Raw genomic sequence first — 14,515 nt, forward strand, 5'->3', positions numbered from 1 at the left:
TAATTAGAAGATCACAAAATATTGCTATTCTGAAAAACAATGATGGACAATAAACTTTTAGAGAACAAAGTGACAGGATTCACAAATACTTTGAGAGTTTTCAAAAAGAAATTCCACGTGATGAACCCATCATAGAGCAAGGAAATAAAAGTCCATGTTTGGAAGTTGCCACTAACCCAGAACCCAGCACTACCAAGCACCAGCACCACACAAGGAATAAACACCAGTCCAGCAACTCGTCGAGTCTCTGTACTTAAAAAATATTCCAATCTTCCATTACTCCTTCCCTAAGAATTTCATGATGGCTTTTAGGGGCAAGGAGTTCACAGAAAATCTTCAGCGAGTCTTCCAGGTCATCTGGCAGATGGCCTTCAGAGACCCTCCAAGGAAGACTTTTCCTCCAGGGCCCAATTTCATAAAGCTGCTTAAGCGTAAAAAAGTTGCTAAAACAAAAGTATGCTAACAGGCCTGACACATCACAAGGCACCGATGGCCATTGCCTACATTGCCTTGATGCCTTTGAAATGTTCCTTTACCAAGGAGAAAATGCCTTGGTACCCCTGCCTTTTCACAAACGGTGCTTACCAGAATAAGGTTACCAGCCAAAATACCATGTCACGTGTAAAATATGTAGTTGGTATCCTGCTCATTTCTGCTTTAAGCAGAAAATTAAAATTGTTCGGTAATATTTTCTGTTTTAAAGGAAATTCTATGACATTGGAGCCAATTGACGTCTCTGACCTTTTTGGCTAGAATCTAAACCAACAGAGGTCAAGTTCCTCTTTAATGTTTGTTGTTGCTGTCAATTATTCCCAAGTGAAGGTGCATTATAAAGAGGACTCTTGTTTAAGGATCAATGCCCCTGATAGCAATTTGAAGTAGGAACCTTGGGGGAAATGCAATCTGACTGCTACAGTTTCTTTACGAAGGGTAGGGTTCTTTCTTGTTAGACTTGATGACAAGTCGTTAGGCGCTGCCTATTTGTCTGCCGTTCATGCAACAGTCACAGTGCGATGTTACACATACAACAGTCGTAGGTAGCGCGAGGCAGCTCTAACGACCGACTCACACACTACGTACTGGGATCGAGGGTGTGTGTATTGTCCCCGTAGCTACATTACACCGCGCTGTAACTACACACCGCGCTTAACAATTACCGTCTTGACTTCAAGACTAGGTTCTTGTAAGAAACTTTCATGGAAATGGAGAGATTGAGGAAACCGGTTTTCAAAGATTTCTGTTTACAATAGGAAAACATTTGCTCTGTAAATGACTTTTGTTTTATTTTCATGTTGTTTTCGTCATGTCAAAGCAGCTCACTGAAAGAGCTTGTAAGTAAAAACAAATTGCTTAAACGAAATAGATTACCGGCAAAAATACCATGCGTTGACTATTGCAGTTCCCCTGGTATTGTTTGCTTCAAAGCAGACCAATTTGCTTAGCACTATTTTATGCTTAAAGGCAGTGGACACTTTTTGGTAATTTTTGGTAATTACCCAAAATATTTATCAGCATAAAACCTCACATGGAAACTAGTGATGTTTTTTTCGAGAAAGAAGTAATTTTCAACAAATTTGATTTCGCGATCTCAGATTTAGAATTTGAGGTCTCGAAATCAACCATCTGAAAGCACACAACTTCGTGTGACAAGTGTTTTTTTTTCTTTCATCTCGCACCTCCGACGACCAATTGAGCTCAAATTTGTACAGGTTTGTGATTTTATGCAAACTTGTATGTTGAGATACACCAAGTGAGAAGACTTGTCTTTGACAATTACTAATAGTGTCCACTGCCTTTAACATAAGAGCTGCTTAAGGCCACAAAGTACGCAACAAGATGCTTATTTACTACATGTACAAGAATAAGCCGAGTTTTTCCAGCCAAAGTGTCACATGAGACTGGTATCCTGCTTTAAAGACACTGGACACTATTGGTAATTGTCAAAGACCAGTCTTGTCACTTTGTGTATCTCAACATATGCATAAAATAACAAACCTGTGAAAATTTGAGCTCAATCAGTCGTCGAAGTTGGGAGATAATAATGAAAGAAAAAACACCCTTGTCACACGAAGTTGTGTGCTTTCAGATGCTTGATTTTGAGACATAAATTCTAAACTTGAGGTCTCGAAATCAAATTTGTGGAAAATTACTTCTTTCTCAAAAACTACGTTACTTCAGAGGGAGCCGTTTCTCACAATGTTTTATACTATCAACCTCTCCCAAATAAATTTACCAAGTAAGGTTTTATGATAATTTTTTTTTTGACTAATTACCAATAGTGTCCACTGCCTTTAAACAAAAGCATTATTTACTGCTTTTTAAGCAGCGCTACCACACAAGGTATAAAATTGGGCCCAGATGTCTGCACTATGATGAATACTTTTAAGCACAGTCAGGGTTGAATTTCATGGCCCAGCTCACCCCAGATTTGACACTTATGGAGCCCTCTGAAGTGCATGTTTGTTGTAGTAAGCGCATAATTCCGCAGTAAGCATTGCCATGAAATTGGCCCCGGTGATGAGTTGTATCTGTTTCCCAGCCTGGCCTGTAAATGACATTACTCAATATTATGTTACCTTGTAAGCATATCATGTGCAAGCACTCATTTAAATAATAAATGCCAGTACTTTTTTGGTAAAGAAAGGGCCTACTGTAAGATTCCAGAATTTTACAAGAATCAAGATGTGTCCTTTCTCGATGATTAATCGTACAGAAAGCGAAAACCTTGAGGAATGTGAATGTGTTGTGTGGATTAAAGGCAGTGGACACTATTGGTAATTACTCACAATAATGATTAGCATAAAACCTTACTTGGTCACGAGTAATGGGGAGAGGTTGATAGTATAAAAAATTGTGAGAAACGGCTCCCTCTGAAGTGACGTAGTTTTTGAGAGAAAGTTCAGTTATTTTCCACGAATTTGATGTAGAGACCTCAGACTTAGAATTTTAGATCTCAAAATCAAGCATCTGAAAGCACACAACTTCGTGTGACAAGAGTGTTTTTCTCTTTCATTATTATCTCGCAACTTCGACGACCGATTGAGCTCAAATTTTCAAAAGTTTGTTATTTTATGCGTATGTTATACACCAAGTGAGAAGACTGGTCTTTGAGAATTACCAATGGTGTCCAGTGTCTTTAAGTAAAAAAGCATGCCATTAAAATCTGGTCATTCTTTACATTGAATTGAATCACTCCCTGAAAGCTCATTATAGTTTATTCTTTCACATCACTTCAAATTACTCTAACACAAGAACAACACAGGACAAAAACACATCTACAAGGCTGTTTTTACCATCACTGTTAATCATTTATAAATGTGTTTTTGCTTTATAGCAGTTACTGTCTCAATTGCCCCTGGCTTCAGTTTCATAGAAAGTATTGAGTATTGAGCAATAGCATGTGCATGGTTCACAATGGAAAAGAGCGGGTGGATAAAACCATCATTCTCACGGTTCTTCCTAGGTTGTTTGTTTTGGGTATTCTGGAAAATTGGCTGAAGCAGGCTAAATTGAAACAAAGTCTTCAGAATATTTTGAAGGTGGTGTTTATCTTGGTTTCAAATTTAAAAGCCCTACTAATTATGCAATCTGGAGGATTGTACAATGTTCTCTTGAAGTCAACCCCTCAGGGCTGAATGATAAGTCTACTGGGTGCTTTTACAAGCTATAGGGGAGCCTACAAAAGATGAGGACACATGTCACAGCGGGACTCAAGAAACACCATAGCTTGAGTCCAGAGTGCTCAACCACTCGGCCTCAACATGCACCATGAGGACTCATGTATACATGTAGCATGAGGAAATATCTTAGTAAATCACACAGAGGAGATAGGAAGGAAGAAGGGTTGAAAGTTGTGTACTTTTTAACCTTTGAAACTCAAAACACAAAATGTGAAAGTTATTTGAACTTTCTTAACTCATACACAGTGCAAGTATAAAGTTGACGTGCAATTTTTCCTAGACCTCTAATTATGAATAATGAGTCACGACAGAGTGATGGCACCTTCGATGGGACTACCTTAGCCTGGGGGGAAATGATGTCATCAATTAGACCCCCTAACCACCTTGCCATTTTGGGCGTTCTATATTAAATGTTCACTTTCTATATTTAAAGTGGCTGTCTTTCTTGCGAAGTTTGAACACAAGCAAGTTTCCCACATGTTTTTTTCCACAAGTACATGCAGGCATATTTACATTTTTTAAAGGGAAAAGCAAGGCCAACCATCCAGTCTATAATCCATTCAGCATCTATGTTTAAAGGCAGTGGACACTATTGGTAATTACTCGAAACAAGTATTAGCATAAAAACTGACTTGGTTACGAGGAATGGGGAGCTGTTGATAGTATTAAACATTGTGAGTAACGGCTCCTTCTGAGACAACATAGTTTTCGAGAAAGAAGTAATTTTCCACGAATTTGATTTCGAAACCTCAGATTTAGAATTTGAGGTCTCAAAATCAAGCATCTGATAGCACACAACTTCGTTTGACAAGGGTGTTTTTTCTTTCGATTACCGATTGAGCTAAAATGTTCACAGGTTGGTTATTTTATGCATACATGTATGTTGAGATACAGCAAGTGAGAAGACAGATCTTTGATAATTACCAATAGTGTCCAGTGTCTTAAACAATTTTCAAGAGATCAAAAGACTTGAACCAAGAAAGCAGAGGAAGTTGACATTGATTGTGAAATTCCACATCTGGTTATTTATTCTACAGCACCATCTTTTGCAGCCGACTGCCACACAACCCTGTCATCAAAATCCAACTGCATGTTTTATTTGAGGCTTTGAGGTTTGAGTGAGGACTGTACAAGTTTGGCTTGAGGTCAGGGATAAACACGTTGTAAGCAGATTTTCATACAGAGCAGATTAAAACCACAAAAAGTAGCTTAGAAGTGCAACCAAATTTAGCTTATGAAAATAAGGTTCCTGGTACTACGAGCCAAACTGTCAAGCACAATTTGTGACGGGCTGGTATCCTGCTCATTTCTGCGATAGCATAAGGGCCATGTCACACAAGGCAATTTACGGGCAACCAGTTCCAGGCAATCTCCAAGAAGAAAAGCCATTCATATTCAATGTTCACCTATAACTATTGTGGATCGTAAGACAATGTTCAAGAAAAGACTTGTGTGCTACCAAAGTGGTCCTGTAGCATACACTGCAATTGGTTGCCTCCAAGTTGCCTGTAAAAGTTGCCTCATGTGACTAGGCCCTAAGATACCGAGGTTGTTGGATTTTGTTGGAGTGACTAAGTATCCTTGGGGCCCTTTTAGAAACCATTGCTTGGGCTTGGGCAGGTAATTTTGTTGAGAAATGTGATTTCTATAGGGGGCTTCAATTAGGCGGACAGAGCCAAAACCAAAGCCAAAGTTTTGAGGAAAAAAATCCCCAGTAAACCACACAAGACTGAACTAATGCATTTTAAGCAGCATGCATGGATTGGGACCAGTCCCTGACTCGTGACTGATTTCCCAGTTTGCGAACTACAACTCGATTTCAGACTCCTTGGACAATAGGGACTCACAAAGCACTGGTTGGGTCTTCCTTGGGACAACTAAAACACACTACTTGCTTGATAACAAGGTAGCTGGAAATAAATATGACATGTTTGTATGAGAGAAAGGTAAGTCGGGATTAAAAACAAATGTTTCAGCATTCCAGAAAATAAAGCATGAAAAATCTTTGCTTTTGCTTAGTAAAAAACAAAAACCTGGGTGGGAACAAGTCATAGAGGAAATCATCACACAGTAAATTTGGTTGTTTCTGCCTGAAGTTTGCCCTGGCCTTACATGTCCTTACTCCATGCCTGAATCTGCTTAGCATGATTGAAATGAGCTTAGCAGAGATATTATTCTATTAAAGGCAGTGGACACTACTGGTAATTACTCAAAATATTTATTATTAGCATAAAACCTGACTTGGTAACGAGTAAGGGGAGAGGTTGATTGTTAAAACATTGCGAGTAACGACTCCCTCTGAAGTAATGTAGTTTTCGAGAAAGAAGTAATTTTCCATGAATTTGATTTTGAGACCTCAGATCAGAATTAGATGAGGTCTCGAAAACAACTTGCATCTGAAAGCACACAACTTCGTGTGACAAGGCTGTTTTTTCTTTCATTATTATCTTGCAACTTAGACGACCAATTGACCTCAAATTTTCACAGGTTTGTTACTTTATGTATATGTTGAGATACACCGAGTGAGAAGACGGGTGAGATCTACAGTGTCCATGGTCTTTAACTGATTGGAATAGCAGACCATCCTTCCAAGATTCACCTGGTCTTTCTGATGATTGACGAACGGGCAGGATGTTACCGAGAGCGAGATGTTTGGCATGGAGGTCATAGATGTTTAAAATATTTCAAGTTTCAAGTATTTCAAAAACTGGCAATGAGAAGGGTTGATCTATTGATGTGTACATAGGTATCGGATGACAAGAAACACAAGAAAGGGTGCCGCTCGGAGCAACATTTGCATCTTGTAAGTCTGGGAGATTTGGTACAACAAATTATTGTACAAAAGGTTTTAGCCACGATTTGGTAAAATAGTGCCCAAAGTTTGCTGAAAGGTTACAAACTGGGTGTTCAAATTGTTTACTTACTTAGTACAATAAATTTATGTAAATGGCAAATGTAGCAGGATGCCCAAATTTTAAAAAGGGTGTCCAAAAGACACAAAGACATCCCTCTATCTAACACATTCAATGTAAGGAGAAAGTTTTCGTAATAAGGGAGATGTAAAAATTTGTTCACCCGAGCATGGACAGATTGGTTTATTTTCAGAGAATTTAACTGTCTGCATAATCAAAGAGAGATGACAGCTTTGGCACTTATCTACTGTCACATTAATTTTAAGCAGTTTTTCAAATGCTTGTAAAATTTTGTTTTAAGTAGCTGAGACAGTAGTATTTCACGTGTGTGTGAATAACTATGCAGGCTTAATTATGTATACTGCAAATGTTGTTGTAGTTTGTTAAATCACATCCATGTTTAACTTTAAATACCCCCTTAAATATTAAAACTACATTGATTTTAACTACTCTCATTAGTCTCAAATTTCAAATTTTCTGATGGAAATTTGAGGGTGATTAAAAACAACAACTGAAACAACTCAAACTGGTTTTGTTGGTACACCCAGCATCTCCATTCTTGTTTTGAATCACTTTGTGCACTTTCAAACAAACATTTAAACAAAAAGTCTGAATTCAGAAAGTCAAACAATTCTTGTAATTGCATCTCTGCCAGGTAATAAATTGAATACATGGTTTATTCTTATTTGAGAGAGCAGAGTTGCTCAACCATATCATGAAGTCCTGCCTCAATGACCATATCAACCATGGTTTCAACTTCAAGGGATGACATCAGATAAGCCTAGTACTAGTGTAGTGATTCTCATCATGAGCCCATCATTAGGTCATTGTAATTGCACCCATATGTGTAAAGCATCAAACTGATAATTCATAATTACCTTTATCCTGTGAGCATTTCATAATTTCATATAGTCCACCCAGTAAAGCTGTTCCGCATATATATCAATCAAATCAACAAAGACAAATGCGATTTTTCCTTCGACCGCAATCTTTCTTTCTTCCGTTAAAAATGGAAAGGCCTAGAAGTGTTAGTAAGTACCCCAGAGTCTACCTCCATGGAAGGACCATTTATGTTCCATGAACTGATCACAAGTGAAGCAATGAGAAACTGGGTTTCCCAACTTGTGAAGTGCCCACACTCCCCCCATATAATAATACAACCCCACAATATGCATTGCTGAGGAGTGAGTGTTCAGCAAAGTGGCCCACCCTTGTGGTCAGGCAATGGACTAGGAGGAACAAAGGGATTCTATTGTGTGAGTGTTTGGAGGGGGGGGGGGGAGGTGTTACCCCTTAATGGGTCCTCAATGGTGTCATTTGTTCCTGTGGTCGCTTTTGTTTGGATTGCCACTAACTGCCTAATGTTAGTTCTGTCAATAAGCCTGGGGTTTCTAGTAGGAGATGTCACACTAGGGAAATCAGTGAGTATGTGTGGCTGAACTGATCTTTTCTGATCTGGTTTTTATTTAACTACAGGATTTAGACAGCTTTACTGTATTCCAGGAAATAACATCTGTTGAACTTTCAAGTCCACTTTAATAATATTATTCAACTGTTTGACCAATAATCAAGCGTGAAATCAGCACACACACACAAATAAAATCCCAATTACACTTTAGATTTTAATTCATTCACAAAATCTGAGCTCTAAATCCCATGAAAATTGTAACTTTTTTTCATCCCAGTAATTTACAGCTTCTTACAAATACCATCACAAACCCTTCAAAATCCAAACTACTCTTTGGATTTGTTTGGACCAAGGACTGCACTAAGTAAACTCAATTGTTTTACGTGGCGTATACTATCACCATAATCAGAGCCTAACAATTTGGGTGTACATGTATGTACTGAATATTTTTGTTTTAGTGCGGACTGCATTAAATAAACTCATTGTGTATGAAATGGGATCAAGCATACCATGAGCATACCACCGCATTCAAAATCCAAGAACTTCAAGTGTCTGTTGAAGATGATATTCCGACAACATAAAATATTCTCCAAGTAAAACCTCAATCAATCCCAATCTCTGTCACAGAGAAGTCCAATTTTGTATAAATGAAAGTATAACCACCCCAAACACAGAAGGGACAAATTCCCATGCAATGAGACATGCAAAGTCCCTGGGGTTCATGACCTATCCTACAATGTATACACTTTCCATAGAGTGGAGTAAAATTACCATAGAAACCGCACATTGCTTTCTACAACCCCAGCACTGACTGCAAGCAACACAGGTCTGCACAGCACATTTCCACAAACTAGAGAATTTGGTGGGTATTGCACTTTGCCTGTTCATATTTGGAGTACAAATCCTGATAATGGACATTTGACATATGGGTTTAAAAACAAATCCTTGGGACCACCTTGATGCGGAACTTCCTGTTCAGAGAATCCTACACACTCCAGACACATGTACTAGTCAAAATAATTGCCAAGAACTAAACAGAGCCCTCAGAACTTTTTCTTGGGTCTGGACATGTGTTCAAAGATGCTGTGTGCAAAGGGCTGGACTTTCTGAAACACAGAGGGTGGGTTAATTTAGGCTGTGTCCAGATATGGTCCAGACTTATTCCTCCATGGTCCATACAAGCAAATGGCTATGGCTATGACTGTTGCTAGGGGTGTTGCTAACGGGACGTCCTATACTTCAAAGCATGATGTAGCCAAAGCCGCATAATTGGAAAAAGCCTTTGGTACACAATACCCTAACACTAATGTATATACACAGAAGCCAGTGGATGTTTTGACGTTTTTTTTAATGTTTGTTATTAAATTTGTTGTTATTTTTTTTAAGTAATTTTACTCTCACATCCCTTGGAAGACAGACAATAAAATCTTTTTTTTTATTCAAACATAAATTTATGGACCCTTCCTCTATGATGCTCAAACCAAGCAATTTGTTAATTTACAGTTAAAGGCAGTGGACACTATTGGTAATTTCTGAAAATAATTATTATCATAAAAACTTTCTTGATTACAAGTAATGGGGAGAGGTTGATAGTATAAAACATTGTGAGAAACGGCTCCCTCTGAAGTGCCATAGTTTTCGAGAAAGAAGTAATTTTCCACGAATTTGATTTTGAGACCTCAAGTTTAGAACTTGAGGTCTCGAAATCAACCATCTAAACGCACACAACTTCGTGTGAGAAGGGTTATTTTTCTTTCATTATTATCTCGCAACTTCGATGACCGATTGAGCTGCAATTTTCACAGGTTTGTTATTTTATGCATATGTTGAGATACACCAACTGTGAAGGCTAGTCTTTGACAATTACCAATAGTGTCCACTGCCTTTAAGGTTCTTTTGGGAGATTCTGAGCAAAAGCCCATGATACTTTGGAATGACCTTAAATTAGATTAAATCTGGAAGCCATTAGTGAAGTCCTCAGAGTCTGTTCATTTTCATTCTTTTTGTTTTGGTCCTTGACTCAAGTCTCAGGTCAGCTTGAGATCTGTGGTTGTAGCCTGTACCATCATAGATTGGTCTTTGTACACGCTTGGTAATTGTCAAAGACAACAATTTCTCTCTGGTAAAGAGCACTTTGAGGAAAATGTAAATTTGTATCGGAACTTTGCAAAGGGCACCACGGCAAAGCACAGGGCACAATGGCAAATCGTTTTGAGGCCTGGAAAAGCTTTTATTGATTTCAGTGATATGTCTCCAATATTAGCATCTGCCATGAAAACGTGTTTGTTATTAGTCAGTGTGAAGGTAAGTAAAACCATGGTAAAACAACCTTTAAGTGAAATGGGGCAACAAAATAATGGACCTTTTCTCGGACTTGTGTGCACCATAAACCACACACTGACTCTGTATTAATGAAATCCTCTATATTTTGCTAATGTGCATTTCTTTTCAGTGTGGACAGGAAATGCCATATATCCACAAACTCTTACCATTTAGGGGGAAGGTCACATCTGTTATCCTGGAAGTGGGAGCTTTGTTTACTATTAACAAAGGAGGCCATTATTGGTTGGTAGGCTGCCTACCCATATCACTTCTGTTTTATGTCCATATTAAGTCAAATGCACAGTTAAAATGGTGTAAAATCACAGAGGTGGGAATTGTGAATGAAAACAGAGGAGTGACTCTTGTGTGAACAATACTGAAAACAAGGATTGTAAGATTTTATGAGACCTTGTAGGATGTGGGTTCTGTGATGAATGGGTGATAAAGCTTTTCAATCCTAGGGACAAAATGTAACATTTAAGTACACTTTAGTTGGGGGTTGAGTTGAGCACAAAGTAAGTACCTGATGATAAAAATAATTACCAGCATTGTGTGTGTTTTCCTCGGTTATGGTCAATCAATGAAGTAAAGAATGTGACACATTGTTGGTTGCTTTATGCATGGACTTACATGTATATAATGCATGCTTTATGGTTGGTGTGACTCATTTATTTGAGTAGCCAGAGGGATCTGTGTGGTTTTTGACATTGCTGTCCAATTTGCAATTAAAAAGTTCTGTAAGTGATACATTTGGTACCCCTTTTGAACTCCCACCCCCAAATTTCTATAAAATTTTCACACCTTTGCTCAGAGATCTTGCTTATTATATTAGCCATTCATGATCTTACCCGACTCACTCTGTTTAAATTGATAAATTCCACAAATGGCAAGATACCAAAAAATGTCCTTCCATTCAGCAGAAATTGAAAAGAGAGGTGCAGAAATTGAAAAGCATAAATTTTGTTTTAAAACACCAATAAACCTTTTAATTTGAGCACATCTAACTAAGACTCTTTGAAATACTGAAATTTATTATAAAAAACGGCCCTTTCTATACAATTGAACATTTCTAAAACAGATAAATACTTCTTAAGAAAATGTAGCTGGGAATTTTTGGGATTTTTCTTTTGAATGTTTAAAAAATTGGTTAGTGATACAAAGTAGCCCACCTTGTTGAGCTGTTAATGGCTCCGCTTTTAACATCGGTCTCATCACTGTCACCATTACAGCCCACCTTCGATACATGTCTTAAACGCTAAGTTTTCAAAGGTCGCAAAATGCGAGGTAGTTTGATTGCAAATTTCTCCCATTTAAAAAAGTCCTATACTACTCCAACATATCTCATTTTATTCCTTACATTTGTGGAATTACTATGACACATAACAGGGCTTACTAAATGATGACTTTGTCCAGATGTGATGATTTGAAAATTGGTCCAAAAAAACGTGTACAAAAATTACGTTTAACGTGACATGTTCTTGGGCGCCGCCATGTTTTAATGACAGTATGATAGTATAGGACTTTTTTAAATGGGAGAAATTTGCAATCAAACTACCTCGCATTTTGCGACCTTTGAAAACTTAGCGTTTAAGACATGTATCGAAGGTGGGCTGTAATGGTGACAGTGATGAGACCGATGTTAAAAGCGGAGCCATTAACAGCTCAACAAGGTGGGCTAGATACAAAGGTACACACTTTCCATGGAAAATTAGGCTAATATGGCAAAATTGGCTTCTTTGGGGATAATGTTCCCCAATCCTGATTTGGTGAAGAATCACATATCTGACTGTCATATTATCACTGCTAGTTTACAGTAACTTAGATTATAATCCAAGTAGGCTATATCTGGCTATTTTTGTTGTATTGGTGCAAAAGTGACAGCCAAGCAGAAGCAGCCTTTTCCTCTCTAATTTCAACATTACCAGAAAAATTACTTTAAAATATCACTAATAAAGTACACAAATTGCCACTGGCATGCTCGGACACAAATCAAAAATTTCATTTATCAATATTGGTTATTATTATTATTTGATTTTATTGCACTTCCAACAGAACAAGCGCCATCAACCAGATAAAATTAATAGGAGACGACGACAAAAAGTTCAATTTTACATGTGGGAGGAAAACCCCAAATTAGGAAAACCTTAATGTCACTCCATACCAAGTTGTTTAGACTTAAAGATAAACATTGGAATGTCAGACCCTGTGAGTGTGGTAAGCACTTGTTTCAGGGGTCTAGACTGGGTACTTGTGAATTTTTGACTATAAAGCAATTTTGGGAATTGTGACTGTGTTCAAGTTGTTGTTAGGTTGTTTGGCTCTCTTTTTAGTATCAACAGTACACTGCCTCATCATAACTAAGGATAGTTGCGATAATCATAACCCTCCATCCTCCTGACAACCAGAGGGTTACAATTATCGCAACTACATGTAATCAAACTCGACAAAGGGCCGATGTTACTAATAGAAAAAGAGAGCCATTAGGCTAATTTTATATATTATACAATACTCCTAGTTGCGATAACCCCCGGCTTCGCCGTCGGCAGGAGGGTTACGTTATCGCAACTACAATCCTCCAAGAAAGTGGGCTAATTAAAACATACAAAACGTTAATGATGGTGAACTGACAAAAACAAAGATTTAAAAGAGGTGAAAAAAAGAGAGAAAGAAAAGGAAAAATGATTGACATACTGTAGTGTAGGATCTTTTGGGTACATATCATTTTATATTATTCAAACTCTAGAGCAAGAACCAGAAATGTCAAAATGACAACCACGAACGAAACAACATTTCAAAAACAAATTCAGCATTTACCTGATTTTAATCAAGTTTTCAATTTACTTTCTTTTACTACCCCCAAACTGTCTCATTGATTTCAAGAACTAGAAACTTCAACAGATATTGAATTAGAATCCAATGGATTACGCAAAGTTTCCACTCACCTTTCTAGCTAACTCTGTCTTTTACGTCAACGGCGACAGACAACTGCCAAGGTTAAATTCCGACATTGACTTGACACACACAGGCACAACACTACAGCACAGACACACAACTTGAAGAACTTCGGCCGTCAGTCCGTAAAGTGTATCGTACAAACCTGTGGTTTTAAAGACTGTTTGAGACTTGACACAAAACTCCTGCACCCAGACCACAGCAAGATAACTCGTGAATGAACCTATGCCACTAACTTGTGTAACCTTGACAGCTGGCGTTGGCATTTCTAGTTCCCAGCTGTAGTTTTTTTTTACACTATCAACAAATAGTAAAATAATAGTATCAGACGACAAAAACAACAGGATGTGATTCACACAACAACTGGTGCCAAGTATTTCATGTACGAACCGAATGGTTGAGTGTTCGAGTTACCAGTGAGAGAGGTTGGTAAATGGCGCCCTCAATATGCCAATTATAACAGTTATTAATTTGTTTCAAATGAGGGCGCTCGTCATATTTTAGAGAAGCTACGTGATTTACATATTCTCATAACTCCATTTAACATTTTCCTCAATTTGATAGTTGTCCGCTTGATAAATAACCTTCAAGCCCAAGTCATTATACAAGAACAAGTCGCAATGTTTGAGATAAACGCTAGGTGTTCACTGCAACCTTAAATGAACACGTTACCTTGGATCAGTCGAGTTGGTCTTTGCAAAGCGTTTGTAACCGTTTGTTATAAATGGTTAAAAAGATGTTTTACTAAAAGTAGAAAACAATGAATCACACAAATTTGCCTCAAAATATTGCGTGGTTTTCCTTTTCGTTTGCGAACTAACACGGTCGGCCATGATGGATGCAAAAGTTTGACTTCCATAAATGGCCGACCGTGTTGAAAGTCGACGTGGTAAAAGGGAAACCACGCAATTTCAAGTGATACTTCTGTTGATCATTCTACTTTTAAATATCTTTCTAATAATTGTATGCATTTTTTATTTTGTATAACAAACGGTTACAAACGCTTACAAACCAACTCGTCCGATCCAAGGCAACGTGTTCATTTAAACTCTTCTGAAAGTCAGAAATACAAATTTTGATTCACGACGAGCTAACTTTATTATAATCAGAAGAGCAAAGAAAACAAACTGAGAAAATGATAGGAATTTTATTACTATCTCCTAGCTAGAAGTCTTTTATTATTTGAGTGAGAAATTCAGTAAGTTTTTATGATAGTTCGAGTAATTACCAAACGTGTACCT

At 37.8% G+C, this 14,515-nt stretch overlaps 1 protein-coding gene across 2 annotated transcripts in view; it reads right to left on the reverse strand.

Annotated features, from left to right (window-relative positions):
* Nucleotides 1–13,608, reverse strand: part of LOC117293944 (kelch-like protein diablo) — a 32,534-nt gene extending 18,926 nt beyond the window's left edge. The window contains exon 1 of one of the 2 annotated variants that reach the window (XM_033776443.1): nt 13,265–13,608. The gene's annotated coding sequence lies outside the window, so the exon portion shown is untranslated. Of the gene's footprint in view, nt 1–7,470; nt 7,503–13,264 lie in introns of those variants that run through there. The other variant, XM_033776444.1, reaches the window with a different exon arrangement.
* Nucleotides 13,609–14,515: the final 907 nt, after the last annotated feature.

The sequence above is a fragment of the Asterias rubens genome, chromosome 8 (genome assembly GCF_902459465.1).
Source record: "Asterias rubens chromosome 8, eAstRub1.3, whole genome shotgun sequence".
NCBI lineage: Eukaryota > Metazoa > Echinodermata > Asteroidea > Forcipulatida > Asteriidae > Asterias > Asterias rubens.